Here is a 16,272-nt window from a genome sequence, read left to right as displayed (position 1 = left end):
AATGTACAAACTTCCAGTTAAAAACATAAATAAGTCATGAGGACAAAATGTTTACCATGGTTACCAGACTTAATAGCATATTGCATTTTTGAAAGTCAATGAGATAGTAAATTTCAAAAGTTCTCATCACAGAAAACCACTTTTTTTTGTAACTCCCTAATGTGAAGGCTATTAACTAGACTCATTGATGGGACAATGCATCAAATACTGAGTAACTATGTCATACACTTAACATAATATTATATACCAATTACACTTCCTAAAAATAAATTTTACAAGAATCAGGTGGTACCTGAACTGGAATGATTTAGAAAATAAATTCAAATATTACTAATCCATGGTACGATAAATCCTATCAACATTAAAGAAAAAGAAAGGGTGTTACCGTTTTAAGAATTTTTCGCTGCAGAAATAAAAAGGGAAAATAGCATCTTAAACAGCCTCGCCCTTGAGGAAGTTTAATTTTTGACTCCAAGGAGCGTTTTTTTTTTTTTTTAAACACGCAGGGCGGGAGAAGAGCGGAGTGCGCGCAATTGTGGCACCATGCTGCCATCAAGTGGCCATAATTTCACCGAGCGACGAAGAAGGCCCGGAGGACATTCAAAACAACAGGCTCCGGAAGTTTCCGCTGTTCCAGTGCGGCCATCCAGGGGCAGGAGTGCCGTGGTTGACGGGAATTGTGGCCATTTGCTTTAGGGTTGCACGGAAGTCGGCGCGCTCTTTCGTTCGTACCCATGGCCTGAATTTATTTTGTGGACAGTTTCTTATGGTTTCCGTGGTGGCGGGCATCAGTGGGAAGATTGGGAGCGAGGAGGAGGAAGATGCTAGTAGTCCTCGGACCCATTCTGGAGGAGTAATGGGAATCTGGACGAGCTTGATCCTGTGTGGACTCGCGCATTAGTGGTGTACGGAATTGCCAAGCCCGCTGTCTCGTCTATGCCTTCAAGCTATTTGGCGGGAAGTTTCTGCCTTTCCTTTACTTTGTGGGTCGGGGCCTGGGTGCTTGAGCGGGAGAAAGGGAAAGCCAACGAGCCCTGGAACCCCTTTTAAGGGCGTCGGTCCGTCAGTTTGTCCGTCTGTCCGTCTGTCCGCCACCCCACCCATCCATCCTTTCATCCAGTCATTCATAAAACAAATATTCATTGAACACCCATTAAGTACCAGGCACAGTTTTAGACCCTGGGGACACCCAAAGACACTTAAGAATACGAGGGCCCTGTTCTCAGGGACCATTCCTTCTAGTGGGTGGAGACAGAAAATAAAGAAACAAATTACCGAGTTAATTTCAGATAGCCATGAGTGATAGAAAATACGACGCGGGGTGATACGACAGAAAAAAATGCGGTGGATGCATACCCAGTTTTACTGAATGGTCAGCTTTGGGTTCTTCAAGGAAATGACAGTTGAGGACATTAGGAGTGGTCCTGCATGCCTTTGATGACATTGATAAGGATAAAAGCTTCTTGGTTTTACATTGTTTCACACCTTATTAATAACAGAGGCTTAGATTAACACAAAATACAGATAATGTTTGCGGCTTCATTCCCTGCAGTAGCTCCCACACTCTCAAAACTATCATCAGAACAGAAAATTCTGATAGAAGGGCTCAGTAGATCGGTACCAGGAAGTCCTGGCACTAGAGCATGGACAACAGAAGCTGCTGGGCTAGGGCCTTGAGTGTTTAGGTTAAAGACCTCTTTCCACTGAACCCGAAAGAGTACAGAGGGTGGAGAAGCCTGGTTCCCTTTCTCTTTGTGGTTTGCCTTCCCTTCTGGTCTCCTTTCTGTATGGGTCCTCCTAGGATCTCATCCTTCCAGATTAGGTCACTTATGGGGCTTTGCTTTGCTGTAATGGAGGAGTAAGTCAGGGTCCTGCAGTCCTATCAGTGGAATTTTAATTCCAGACAAGAGTTTGGAATGGGCCCATGGTACAGTAGGTCCTACTTAGTTTGGGACCTACTGTTTAGTTTATAGTTCATAGACTCAGCACACGTGACTATGGCTGTGATATTTTAAGGGATCCTGTAGTTCAGCAGGAAGGTGAAACCATGTTGATAACAGCATCACAACTTGAATGAATTAATGAGTGCATATTCTGTGGTGGACAACAATAGGATCCCCTCAGTTATTCTGGGTCTGGAGGAAAGAGGGGAGTTGAAAAGCTGCAGATCGATGACTGGCTGAGGTTCTCCCCTTTGCAGATGTGAGGTGCACAGTGAAGAGAAACTATAAAAATAGGCCTTCAGAAAGAATGGCCACAGTGAGTTCCAGAATTTGTCCAAATATCCTGAGGGCCTCTCCCTGAAAAAATTGGATCTGAAGCAAAGGAACTTGTAAATAGACAAAGCAAAGCAAATGGCCTGAGGAGGTGGGGGTGGGACTGATTGCTTTAGTGTGCGGTAGATACTGAAAAGAGCACCTGATGGCCTTGTTAGAGGGCAACTACACACTTGTGTTGAGTGGGAATATCAAGGGCACCAGCTGGTTTAGGCTGGGGTAGCAGCAAGTCTTTGCCCTCTTGTGTTGGATGGTGGGTGGCAGGTGACTATGATCTTTGTTTCTTTCCACAATCAGCACTTGCCTTTTCTCCAAATGCAGGCCATGGCAGGATTTGTCCTCTACGTTCTGAGTACTGAGATTTAGGATTAACCATATTCTGCGTATAATTTAGATGCTTTATTTTGGGGAAAGAATTCCTTGTAGAGGCAGGGGAGAAAGGGAGGTTAGAAGAGGACCAAATGTCTGCCATGGTATGCTTTGATCATCATCATCATCAACAACAACAACAACAACAACAGCAATAATAATTGCCTACATCTGTTTGGGGGTTTACCGTGTGCTGGGCCACATGCCAAGGGCCTTCTCCATATTCCCTCGTTTAATCTTAACAGTAACATGGAAACACTATGGCACTCTATTTCCATTTTATATATCAGGAAACTAAGGCTTAGTTTAGGTGGCCTACCTGAGATTAAACACATTGGCCATGGTTTCAATCCAGCTTTGTCTCTAGCCCAGTTTTTCTGAAAGTGTGGTCCCCAAAACAACAGCATCAGCATCAGCATCACCTTGGGCATTCGTTAGAAATGCAAGTCCTCAGGCCCTGCCCCAGACCTACTGAATCAGAAACTCTGGGGTCAGGGCCCAGCCATCTGTGGTTTAAAACACCTTTCAGGTGATTCTGATGCACATTTGTAAAATACCGCACATGCTTGATGACGACTAAACTGCTATTAAAGAGCACACATTGCTGGTTTCTTTGGCATGTAGGACTGCTTGCCAGGAAGTTACCTGTTCACTGTGTCAGATGTTTGGGGTGTGTTCCTTCTATTTATGGGAAATGAGGATAAAGAGAAAACAAATTGTATCTGATGAGTGACTGGGCTGGGGGCCCAAGGATGTTGAATGGATGTTGTTGAATGGAGAAGAGGCTCAGGCATCTCCATGACCCTCTTGATTTTCCTGAACTTCATGGAAAAGTTGACGAGTAACATATGCACCTGAAGGAGGTGGTATGTCTGCAGCATATCCTTATTTGGGGCCAGATAGTACAGGGGTGTGGGATGCTGCTCCTTAAATGCCCAGCCCTCCTCGCCAAAGTATTTCTAAAATTTTAATTTTGTAGGTTCCAGTCCTTTAAGGCCTCTGTAGAACATGTGGGGGCAACCCATATCCCAAACGATAGTCACCACCACCACCAGGATATATCCCACTAATTATCAGCTATTAAATTATCCTCACCGAGTTTCAATGGCTACATGAATCTCTGCTTTGGGGAGGGCTGATGGGGATGGTGACTAGGAAGCACCACGTGGTGCTGTGTGGAAAACTCAAGGAAGAGGGAAACTACAGGAAACTCAGGAGGACCACTTGCTACTTGTCAATTTCTCCATGAAGTTCAGGAAAAGAAGAAGGGCCCCGGAGATGGCTGGCCACTGCTGTAGCTCACAGCAGCGCCGACAGGCAGAAGCATCTGTGTAATTCTCCCATGCCCCATGCCAGGAGCTCAAAGGGGGAAGACTCAGAACTGTTGTGGAATGTCCAGCCTCCCTGGCAGATGGAATTCAGGTAAAAGGGAGGCAGAGTATCTCCATCTGGTGGTGGAATGAAGGAAGACATTGCCTGGTGTACTACATGGAAGCAGAGGTAGACTGAACAGTAGTAATGTGATCCTAGATACAGTCTTCTAACCCTTGGGGAACTGGTGGGGAAGGCTGCCCCCCTACCTGTGGACCCAGGTACCTGGTTTCAGTATAGGTTGGTGGTGTGGGGAGCATGGGGAGGCACTTTTGCCGGCTACTTTGCAGCCACAACTTCTGATTCCTTGGAAAAGTGGGTAGACAGTGAATCAAATGGCTTTACCGCCTCCCTTCAGTTTTTGTTTGCCTGATAACACTTTGTGTGGGGTTTGCTTATAGGCCCAAGTTTAAGTTTATTTGAGTATTTCCACCCTCCCCTGCATCTGATTTGCTATCAGAAAACCCATAAGTAAGATCTGAGGGAGGCCCCATCTGGGAGAAAAATCCATGTGTGTGTGTGTGTGTGTGTGTGTGTGTGTGTGTATGTATACATGTGTGTATACGCAAAAGTATATGTATGTGCACATATACACATGTGTGTATGCAGACATACACAAAAATCTATACATTATATATGCATTAATCGTGTAACATTAATATATAATACATATTTAAGCATAATATAGTTATATAATACAATTAATATAATAGTATATAGTAACAGAACATACTATATAATACATAATGTATGCTCTAATATGTAAATGATGATATAATTAATATGATTATAATATATGTGCTATATTTTTTATAATTTTAAATTTTTTACGTATTTTTTTAATTGGAGTTCAACTTGCCAACATATAGCATAACACCCAGTGCTCATCCCATCAAGTGCCCCCCTCAGTGCCCGTCACCCAGTCACCCCCACCCCCCGCCCACCTCCCTTTCCACCACCCCTTGTTCGTTTCCCAGAGTTAGGAGTCTCTCATGTTCTGTCTGCCTTTCTGATATTTCCCACTCATTTTTTCTCCTTTTCCCCTTTATTCCCTTTCACTATTTTTTATATTCCCCAAATGAATGAGACCATATACTGTTTCTACTTCTCCAATTGACTTATTTCACTCAGCATAATACCCTCCAGTTCCATTCACGTCGAAGCAAAAGGTGGGTATTTGTCGTTTCTAATGGCTGAGTAATATTCCATTGTATACATAGACCACATCTTCTTTATCCACTCACCTTTCAATGGACACCGAGGCTCCTTCCACGGGTTAGCTATTGTGGACATTGCTGCTAGAAACATCGGGGTGCAGGTGTCCCGGCGTTTCACTGCATCTGTATCTTTGGGGTAAATCCCCAGCAGTGCAATTGCTGGGTCGCAGGGCACATCAATTTTTAACTCTTTGAGGAACCTCCACACAGTTTTCCAGAGTGGCTGCACCAGTTCACATTCCCACCAACAGTGCAAGAGGGTTCCCCTTTCTCCACATCCTCTCCAACATTTGTGGTTTCCTGCCATGTTAATTTTCCCCATTTTCACTGGTGTGAGGTGGTATCTCATTGTGGTTTGGATTTGTATTTCCCTGATGGCAAGTGATGCAGAGCATTTTCTCATGTGCATGTTGGCCATGTCTATGTCTTCCTCTGTGAGATTTCTCTTCATGTCTTTTGCCCATTTCATGATTGGATTGTTTGTTTCTTTGCTGTTGAGTTTAAGAAGTTCTTTATAGATCTTGGAAACTAGCCCTTTATGTGGTACGTCATTTGCAAATATCTTCTCCCATTCTGTAGGTTGTCTTTGAGTTTTGTGGACTGTTTCTTTTGCTGTGCAAAAGCTTCTTATCTTGATGAAGTCCCAATAGTTCATTTTTGCTTTTGTTTCCCTTGCCTTCATGGATGTATCTTGCAAGATGTTACTGTGGCCAAGTTCAAAAAGGGTGTTGCCTGTGTTCTCCTCTAGGATTTTGATGGAATCTTGTCTCACATTTAGATCTTTCATCCATTTTGAGTTTATCTTTGTGTATGGTGTAAGAGAGTGGTCTAGTTTCATTTTTCTGCATGTGGATGTCCAATTTTCCCAGCACCATTACTATTGAAGAGACTGTCTTTTTTTTCCAGTGGAGAGTCTTTCCTGCTTTGTCGAATATTCGTTGACCATAAAGTGCAGGGTCTACTTCTGGATTCTCTATTCTGTTCCATTGATCTATGTGTCGTTTTTTGTGCCAGTACCACACTGTCCTGATGACCACAGGTTTGTAGTACAACCTGAAATCTGGCATTGTGATGCCCCCAGCTATGTTTTTATTTTTATTTTTTTAATATTCCCCTGGCTATTCGGGGTCTTTTCTGATTCCACACAAATCTTAAGATAATTTGTTCCAACTCTCTGAAGAAAGTCCATGGTATTTTGATAGGGATTGCATTAAATGTGTAAATTGCCCTGGGTAGCATGGACATTTTCACAATATTAATTCTTCCAATCCATGAGCATGTGCTATATTTCATATGTGTGTGTTTATATATGTGTGTATATGTATATGTGTATATGTATATGTGTATATATACAGGTATAATACAGGAGAATTTCTGTGCTTGTCTGGTTTAGAAGAAGTTCCAGTTTAGGGAAAGGGCATACATCCCCACTCTCTGACATGCTTAAACTGGCAGTACTTAGAGAAGTCTTTCCTCTTCTACTTGTAGCATGCCTCTTAGTCCCTCAAAAATGGCATCATCAGGGCCTCAGATGAAGCACTTTGTAGAATCTGTATTTATTCATACAGCAGTTTGGACCAAGCAGGCCAGCAGGGCTTTGAAATTTGTTCATGAGCCAGTCTCTACTTATCTCCCATTGGTATAAGATGATGGGGCTTACTGGTTTCCTTTTTCATCTTCTGAATGCTCTTTCCAACCTGTCTGTCACTTTCAGATTTGGGACAAATTGTCTAATTGTGTGATCTCTTTCTCTATAAGCAAAGCTCAAAGTGCAGCTTTGCATGAGCTGGGGGTCCAGGTGACATGCGCTCTATCATGTCTTAGGCCCATCTGCGCTTCTTCAGCACAACTGAGAAAGTAAGTGTAAACATAGATAACTGATTCCTTCGCTCAGGCCTATCCATACCACCCTCTCCAGCAAGAGCCAATCTTGCCTTTCACAGCCTGGAAGGCCAGCAAAAGCTACAGTTTTCTGACTGCATCATAAAGAATGAACATTGTCTGATCTTGAACATGCAGTGTCACTATTTACACTAAAACACCTTTCCACAAGATATTTAGTTCAAATCCTCAAACTGCTCATTTGTCTCATGCCCCCATCCCTATCCACTCTTGTTTTTCACTTCAACTTATTTTCTCTCTCCAAACCTCCAACACTGCCTCTCCCATCCTCACTCTTAGCTGATGACCTCCCTTTCTAATTCAACTCGAATTGACAAGTCCAAAATTGAACTCCCCCATCTTTCCATATGAACCTTCTTCAGCTGCAGTACTTTCCATCGCAGGGCAATGGCAAGTCTATTCATTCAGTTGTTGTGCCAAAGACTTGAGAGTGATTCTTCACTATGCTGCTGTACTCACCCCTCATTTTCTTTTTTTCTTTTTAAGATATTTATTTATTTATTTATTTATTTATTTATTTATTTATTATTAGAGAGAGAGAGAGAGAGAGAGGCAGAGACACAGGCAGAGGGACAAGCAGGCTCCATGCAGGAAGCCCGATGCGGGATTGGATCCCGGAATAATTCCGGGATCACGCCCTGAGGCAAAGGCTCAACCGCAGAGCCACCCAGGCGTCCCTCACCCCTTATTTTCAACCTGTCAGGAAATCCTGTGAGCTCTTTTTACAAAATATGTCCAGAAACTGACCACTTCTCCCCACCTCCACTGCTGGCATCCTGTTACAAGCCACCATCAGTTTTTTCCCCCTAGCTTGTTGAAATCGTTTCCTGACTTCTTTCTCTGCTTCACCCTCCCGCCCGCCACCCCTCTCCAAACTGCCCCACTGATAATCAATCCAGCAGCCAAAATACTGCTATTAAAACATATAATCAGATCGTATAATGCCTCTGCTTAAATCCAGCAGCTTTCGTTTTATCCAGGATAAATTAAGAGTCCTTATAATTGCCTACAAGGCCATATGTGATTTGTCCACTAGTTACCTCTCTTGTCTCGTAGTACTCTCCTCCTTTCTCATTCCCCTTTGGCCACAGTGACCACAAAGAAAGGGCTTTGGCACCATCTGTTCTTTCAGCCTGGAACATTCTTTCCCACAAATGTCTGCATGATTACCTCCCTCATCTCTTTTATGTCTTTGATTAAATGTCCCCTTTCAACGCGACTTACCCCTAAACATCTAATTTCAAATGCCCCTCCCCACCACACATACAATTCCCATTTACCTTGTCTTATTTTGTTCTTTTCTTGAATGCATTTTGTTCTTTCAACACATTATGTAATTTACTTCCTTATTCTGATTGTTTGCTTGTGTCTGCACACTAGAAGGCAAGCTCTTCAAAGCCAGGGTGGTGGTGGTGGTTGTTTAGTATGTATGTCTGATTGTTCACTCATTTGTCACAGTAGTGACTGGCATGTAGGAGGTGCTCAATAAATGTTCGTTGAATGAATAAATATGTATTACCAACATCCTCCATGTGCGTTCAACTTTTTTTAATCCAGTGAAGAGTGAGAGGGAGATGTTAATGTCCCCCACAAAATTGTTTCCCTCAATTTCCCCTTATGGTTGCACCATCATCGACAAAATCCCAAAGACAAAGAAAACTGTTTCTAACACGTATAATAGGCAGAGGGTAAATAACCCTGAGGAACAAAAACAGACGATAAATAGCACACCAAACAGTGAAACAGACAAGCAAAGAAAACACATTAGGGCACCCACGAATCAATGAACACTGTTCACAAACAATTTGGTAGTGGTGGTGAGGGTAAGGAAACAAACTACTTTGTTCAACTGTGCTCACACAGGAGTGTTGTAAAAAAAAAAAAAATGTCCATGAATGTTACTGTTGTATCTGAGAGGTGTTGGGACAGTGTTGGAGAGGAAGTTCACTCATTATACGGTAACCTCCCTTGGATGACTCCTGGGAGAAACCTACCTCAGGGAACAGCATAGTTATTCCTTCTGTGCAGTCATTCAGGTTTGACCTCAGGGATACTGTGACTCCTGTTGGTGATCACCTTTCCTCTTCTTTTTTTTTTTAAGATGTTATTTATTTATTCATGAGAGACAGAGAGGCAGAGACACAGGCAGAGGGAGAAGCAGGCTCCCTGCAGGGAGCCCGATGCGGGACTCAACCCAGGACCCCGGGATCACTGACCTGAGCAAAAGGCAGACGGTCAACCACTGAGCCACCCAGGTGCCCCAACTTTCTCTCTTTCTATTTAGGCAGCTTGAAACCGTAGATCCACATCTCTGGCCAACTGGCAGTAAATGCATAGAACCTTATGGCATGTGCTTTGTGTTCATCTGATTAGACTTCCACATTGTAATTTGGCCTTGATTTCCTCACCCAATATATTTATTGAAATCTTGATTTTCTTTTGCATTGATGTATTTTGTAAGCCGTGTGATTCCTCAGCTCAAAGCCTGCCGATGGCTTCTGATCTCACCCAGAGTAAAAAAAAAAAAAAAAAAAAAAAAAAAAAAAAAAAAAAAGAGAGAAGACTCAAATTAATAAAATCATGAATGAGAAAGGAGAGATCACTACCAACACCAAGGAAATACAAACGATTTTAAAAACATATTATGAACAGCTATATGCCAATAAATTAGGCAATCTAGAAGAAATGGACGCATTCCTGGAAAGCCACAAACTACCAAAACAGGAACAGGAAGAAATAGAAAACCTGAACAGGCCAATAACCAGGGAGGAAATTGAAGCAGTCATCCAAAACCTCCCAAGACACAAAAGTCCAGGGCTAGATGGCTTCCCAGGGGAATTCTATCAAACGTTTAAAGAAGAAACCATACCTATTCTACTAAAGCTGTTCAGAAAGATAGAAAGAGATGGAGTACTTCCAAATTCGTTCTATGAGGCCAGCATCACCTTAATTCCAAAACCAGACAAAGACCCCACCAAAAGGGAGAATTACAGACCAATATCCCTGATGAACATGGATGCCAAAATTCTCAACAAGATACTAGCCAATAGGATCCAACAGTACATTAAGAAAATTATTCACCATGACCAAGTAGGATCTATCCCCGGGACACAAGGCCGGTTCAATACTTGTAAAACAATCAATGTGATTCATCATATCAGCAAGAGAAAAACCAAGAACCATATGATCCTCTCATTAGATGCAGAGAAAGCATTTGACAAACTACAGCATCCATTCCTGATCAAAACTCTTCAGAGTGTAGGGATAGAGGGAACATTCCTCGACATCTTAAAAGCCATCTACAAAAAGCCCACAGCAAATATCATTCTCAATGGGGAGGCACTGGGAGCCTTTCCCCTAAGATCAGGAACAAGACAGGGATGTCCACTCTCACCACTGCTATTCAACATAGTACTGGAAGCCCTAGCCTTAGCAATCAGACAACAAAAAGACATTAAAGGCATTCAAATTGGCAAAGAAGAAGTCAAACTCTCCCTCTTCGCCGCTGACCCAAAAGCCTCCACCCCAAGATTGCTAGAACTCATACAGCAATTTGGTAGCGTGGCAGGATACAAAGTCAATGCCCAGAAATCAGTGGCATTTCTATACACTACCAATGAGACTGAAGAAAGAGACATTAAGGAGTCAATCCCATTTACAATTGCACCCAAAAGAATAAGATACCTAAGAATAAACCTAACCAAAGAGGTAAAGGATCTATACCCTAAAAACTACAGAACACTTCTGAAAGAAATTGAGGAAGACACAAAGAGATGGAAAAATATTCCATGCTCATGGACTGGAAGAATTAATATTGTGAAAATGTCAATGTTACCCAGGGCAATATACACGCTTAATGCAACCCCTATCAAAATACCATGGACTTTCTTCAGAGAGTTAGAACAAATTATTTTAAGATTTGTGTGGAATCACAAAAGACCCCGAATAGCCAGGGGAATTTTAAAAAAGAAAACCATAGCTGGGGGCATCACAATGCCAGATTTCAGGTTGTACTACAAACCTGTGGTCATCAAGACAGTGTGGTACTGGCACAAAAACAGACACATAGATCAATGGAACAGAAGAGAGAACCCAGAAGTGGACCCTGAACTTTATGGCCAACTAATGTTCGATAAAGGAGGAAAGACTATCCATTGGAAGAAAGACAGTCTCTTCAATAAATGGTGCTGGGCAAATTGGACATCCACATGCAGAAGAATGAAACTAGACCACTCTCTTTCACCATACACAAAGATAAACTCAAAATGGATGAAAGATCTAAATGTGAGACAAGATTCCATCAAAATCCCAGAGGAGAACACAGGCAACACCCTTTTTGAACTCGGCCACAGTAACTTCTTGCAAGATACATCCACGAAGGCAAAAGAAACAAAAGCAAAAATGGACTATTGGGACTTCATCAAGATAAGAAGCTTTTGCACAGCAAAAGATACAGTCAACAAAACTAAAAGACAACCTACAGAATGGGAGAAGATATTTGCAAATGACGTACCACATAAAGGGCTAGTTTCCAAGATCTATAAAGAACTTCTTAAACTCAACAGCAAAGAAACGAACAATCCAATCATGAAATGGGCAAAAGACATGAAGAGAAATCTCACAGAGCAAGACATAGACATGGCCAACATGCACATGAGAAAATGCTCTGCATCACTTGCCATCAGGGAAATACAAATCCAAACCACAATGAGATACCACCTCACACCAGTGAGAATGGGGAAAATTAACAAGGCAGGAAACCACAAATGTTGGAGAGGATGCGGAGAAAAGGGAACCCTCCTGCACTGTTGGTGGGAATGTGAACTGGTGCAGCCACTCTGGAAAACTGTGTGGAGGTTCCTCAAAGAGTTAAAAATAGACCTGCCCTACGACCCAGCAATTGCACTATTGGGGATTTACCCCCAAGATACAGATGCAATGAAATGCAGGGACACCTGCACCCCGATGTTTATAGCAGCAGTGTCCACAATAGCCAAACTGTGGAAGGAGCCTCGGTGTCCATCGAAAGATGAATGGATAAAGAAGATGTGGTTTATGTATACAATGGAATATTACTCAGCCATTAGAAACGACAAATACCCACCATTTGCTTCAACATGGATGGAACTGGAGGGTATTATGCTGAGTGAAGTAAGTCAATCAGAGAAGGACAAACATTATATGTTCTCATTCATTTGGGGAATATAAATAATAGTGAAAGGGAATATAAGGGAAGGGAGAAGAAATGTGTGGGAAATATCAGAAAGGGAGACAGAACATAAAGACTCCTAACTCTGGGAAACCAACTAGGGGTGGTGGAAGGGGAGGAGGGCGGGGGGTGGGGGTGAATGGGTGACGGGCACTGAGGGGGGCACTTGACGGGATGAGCACTGGGTGTTATTCTGTATGTTGGTAAATTGAACACCAATAAAAAGAAATTTATTATAAAAAAAAAAAGGAAGCCCAGTTCTTGGCCTGTAAAGAATACCAGATTTTTTTTTTTATAAGCTCATTATGCTTTAATATGATGATGGATCATCCCTGCCCGCCAGCACCATCCTCGGAATGGTGATGAAGGTCGAGACACCCGAGAATACCAGATTTAATTTCTGGCTAACTCTCCGGGGCTTCCTCTCCCCTTCACTCACTCTGCCCTACTCAAACTGGAATCAGCTTATACTTTTAATAAAATCTTCTGTTTCTGGGGTGATTGTGCCACATGATACATGTCGCAGCCACAGACTTTTTTTTTTAAACCCAGCTTTTGATGGCAAGTCTCCAAGTCTGCTTGCCCCTTGTGCATGCCAACATTTGAATAAAGCACATCTGTTGATCATATCCCCAAATGCTATGTATTTTGCTACTCTTTCCACCAATAGCATTGCTGGTGTACCTGTCTGGTCAGTACTAAATTCTTGTCCTACAGCTCACCCTCTGAGAAGAAAGAGTCACCAGCCACCACTGAGACCATTAGATCCGTGATGACAGCTACCTTCTATCTTAGTGTATACATATTGCCTGCCAGAAAAAGAAGATCTGAGTCCATTTACTGGGGCCTTTCTACAAAACAACACTCATCACCCTTGTGGTCATTTATCTCTGGCTTTCTCCATCCATGTGAATCCACCAAACTTCCAAGGCTCCCTCCCCCAGCTTATCCAGTATGATCGTCCCCTCCCTACTTGGATAATTTCCCACAGCCTGCACTGCTAGCCCAAGATGGGGAAATGGAATACGCAATACAAGAGAGGCTAGACTTTCAGTGGCAATGTGGTATCGCCAAAGCCTTCTTTACCTAGAAGGATCCTGCCTAGAGGACTGATCCCCAGAGCCACGTGGGAAGTGCCCTGGTTAGGTCTAAACATTCTAACGACTGAATCCTTGGAAATCCAGGCCTCTGGAAATCTGTGGTATGGGATTTCATCAATTTGGAGGTGCACAGGAAAGCCAATGGGGCACAAATAGTTTGAGGGTCATGAGTTATTTATTACCGGAAGGTTCAGGGTCAAGGCCCAGAAGGTTTCTCTCTTTTGCTTCCTTCCACCTCAGGGAATGGCCTTAGGCAATGCCTCTGGAGCCAGTTCACTCAGTCTTCTCTGACCGGCACTGCCAGCCCTTCCTTCCAGATCTTGTTCTTGTGTTTAACCCACCATATGGACTTGACATCCTCACCAGGGAAAATTTGGAAATTGGGGAAAGTTACCAGGATGAATTAAAAAAAAAAACACCATAATTCCACAACCAATGTATAGTCACTCTTAGTTCTTAATTTACTCCCCATGGGTCTCTTTCCTATGGGAGTAAGATAATATAGCACATAACCCACTACCATGAGATCCAGTGGTGTCCCTTGCTGCATCCCAGACATTGCTGTGTCTGGGAGCATGTGTGATGATCTGCAAAAATGATCTTCCTTCCCCCTACCCACTTACCCCCATCCTTCATGGAAAAAGATGGAAAAAGATGCTTAGCCCCAACATTAGTCAGGCAATAAAATATATATATATATATATTTTTTTTTATTTATTTAAATTCCGGTTAGTGAACATGCAGTGTAATATTAGTTTCGGGTGTCCAGTATTGTAGTTCAACACTTCCATACATCAACACCCAGTGCTCATCACAAGTGCGCTCCTTAATCCCCATCGCCTATTTAACCCATACCCCCACCCCACCCCCCACCTTCCTTCTGGTAACCATCAGTTTGTTCTCTAGAGTTAAGAGTCTGTTTCTTGGTTAGGCAATTAAAATAATTAGTCACAGTGAAATACCATTTCTTTTCTATCAGAGGACTATTTGATTTAGGGATGGAAAAGGACTAGGAAATGAAATCCTAAGGAAGAAAGAACCAGGAAGCCCAGCATGGCCCACTAACAGCACTGTGGCTGTGTGAGGGGAGTGGTGATATCCCTTACCCAGGTTGGTCCCCTGGCCCAGTTCCTATGGGACTGGATATGAATCCAATGAGGGGCTGAGAGTAAAAACCAGAAGAGTTGTTTCCATAATAAGAGTGATGAAGCAGTGCAAATCACTCAGCACAGGCCAAATGGCTTCCTTTCATGGTGGGTGACCACCATGTGCAACTGGTGGGCCTGTGGTCAGCCCAAGGGATGCCCCTGTGCCACCAAGCACCACAGGAGCCACTCTCAGAGAGATCTGATACCTGGGTCCAGTGCCCTGGATTCTTTTGTAGATGCGGCTGAATAAAAACAGGGTTAACACCAGGTCAGCAGAAGAGGCTCATCGCCAATCTCATCCCTGCCTTTTTCTCTGGATGCTCCAGAACTCCTAGTGAGCTCTGAATCAACATATTCAGCAGTCCCAGCTGGGGTATGTGATGGCCACCAAGGTTATCACCAGGCTTAGGCATGGATGGACAGGCTCGATGGCATATCCGGACATATGATTCCGTATCTTCACCCGAGAATAGAATACAATGGAATGGAATGGAATGGAATGAAATGACAGAGGAGATCGGAAATATGGGCGTGGGGGAGGCTTAAGAGTGCTGTGATTAAAGAATTGATCCAAGTCCTAAATGACCAAATTGTTCTGATCATTTAGGAAAACACACACACACACACAACCGAAAGAAAATCTTCCACATTTCTAGCTGAGAAACTTTGGAGATGGGGCTTGGATTATCAAGTGTTAATAACATTAAAAACTGTTTTATGTTTCTATTAAAAATGTTCTGTGATTATGAGAAAGCAGAAAAGGAAAAAAGGAGCAGAGGAGGGACTCCTGGGTGGCTCAGTGGTTGAGTGTCTGCCTTTGGCTCAAGGCGTGATCCCAGAGTCCTGGGATCCGAGTCCTGCATCACGCTCCCCAGAGGGAGCCTGCTTCTCCTTCTGCCTATGTCTCTATCTCTCTCTGCGTGTCTCTCATGAATAAATAAATAAAATCTTAAAAAAAAAGAGAAGGAGCAGAGGAAGAGGAGTAGAGAGAGGGAGGGAGAGAGAGAGAAACAGAGACACACACACAGAATAAAGACAAAGTAAGGAAAGAAGGGAAAGACAAATAAGAGACTATGTATAGAGACCGGCCACGGGCTTAGTTCATTTCTCTTCTTGAAACCCAGGGCTGCTGCCACTAAAGCCCAAAGTCCTGATGATAAGTTTCTGGTATTGCGCTTGCTTAGTGAAGCTCTCAGAGCTTCTGCTGAGGAAAATTTATGACCCACTGCAGCAAGACAGAAAACTTGCTGTTTTTTGGGGTCTATGCCCAACCAGTGTGACAGCCCTAGTTCACCCTAGCACCAGGAAGTTGCAGCTGGACCCCCAAGTACCATGGCTAACTTATGCCTATTTCTCCCCTTCATTGCCCCGAGCCTCCCTCTTCCGTAGCAGATGCGGAGCAAAGGAACGTTTGCAGAAAAAAAAAAATTTTTTTTTTCAGAGCCTTGGTCTGAGCTATGTCTGGAAAGTCCATGGCATCCTGAATGATATAGAATTTACTGAGCATTTATTAGGCTCCAGGCCTTGTTCTAAGAGCTCATATGTTCACTCATTATATAACTCCATCATTAAAACAACCAAGTGAGGCAAGCGCGACTATAACCTTCACTTTCGCAGTGAGGAAACCAAGGCTCCATGAGCCTTAGAAACCTACCTAAGGTCACACAGATCATAAAATTC

General features: G+C 43.1%; 1 long non-coding RNA gene across 1 annotated transcript; it reads right to left on the bottom strand.

The window, feature by feature from the left end:
- Nucleotides 1-8,793: 8,793 nt before the first annotated feature.
- Nucleotides 8,794-15,109, bottom strand: LOC140627632 (uncharacterized). Its single transcript, XR_012026285.1, has 2 exons — nt 14,799-15,109; nt 8,794-9,633 (listed from the first exon to the last, which is right to left on the bottom strand). It is a non-coding gene; the product is annotated as an uncharacterized lncRNA (long non-coding RNA).
- Between the last annotated feature and the right edge of the window lie 1,163 nt (nt 15,110-16,272).

Source organism: Canis lupus, chromosome X (genome assembly GCF_048164855.1).
Source record: "Canis lupus baileyi chromosome X, mCanLup2.hap1, whole genome shotgun sequence".
Classification (NCBI taxonomy): domain Eukaryota; kingdom Metazoa; phylum Chordata; class Mammalia; order Carnivora; family Canidae; genus Canis; species Canis lupus.
This window is presented reverse-complemented; position numbering and strand designations above follow the sequence as displayed.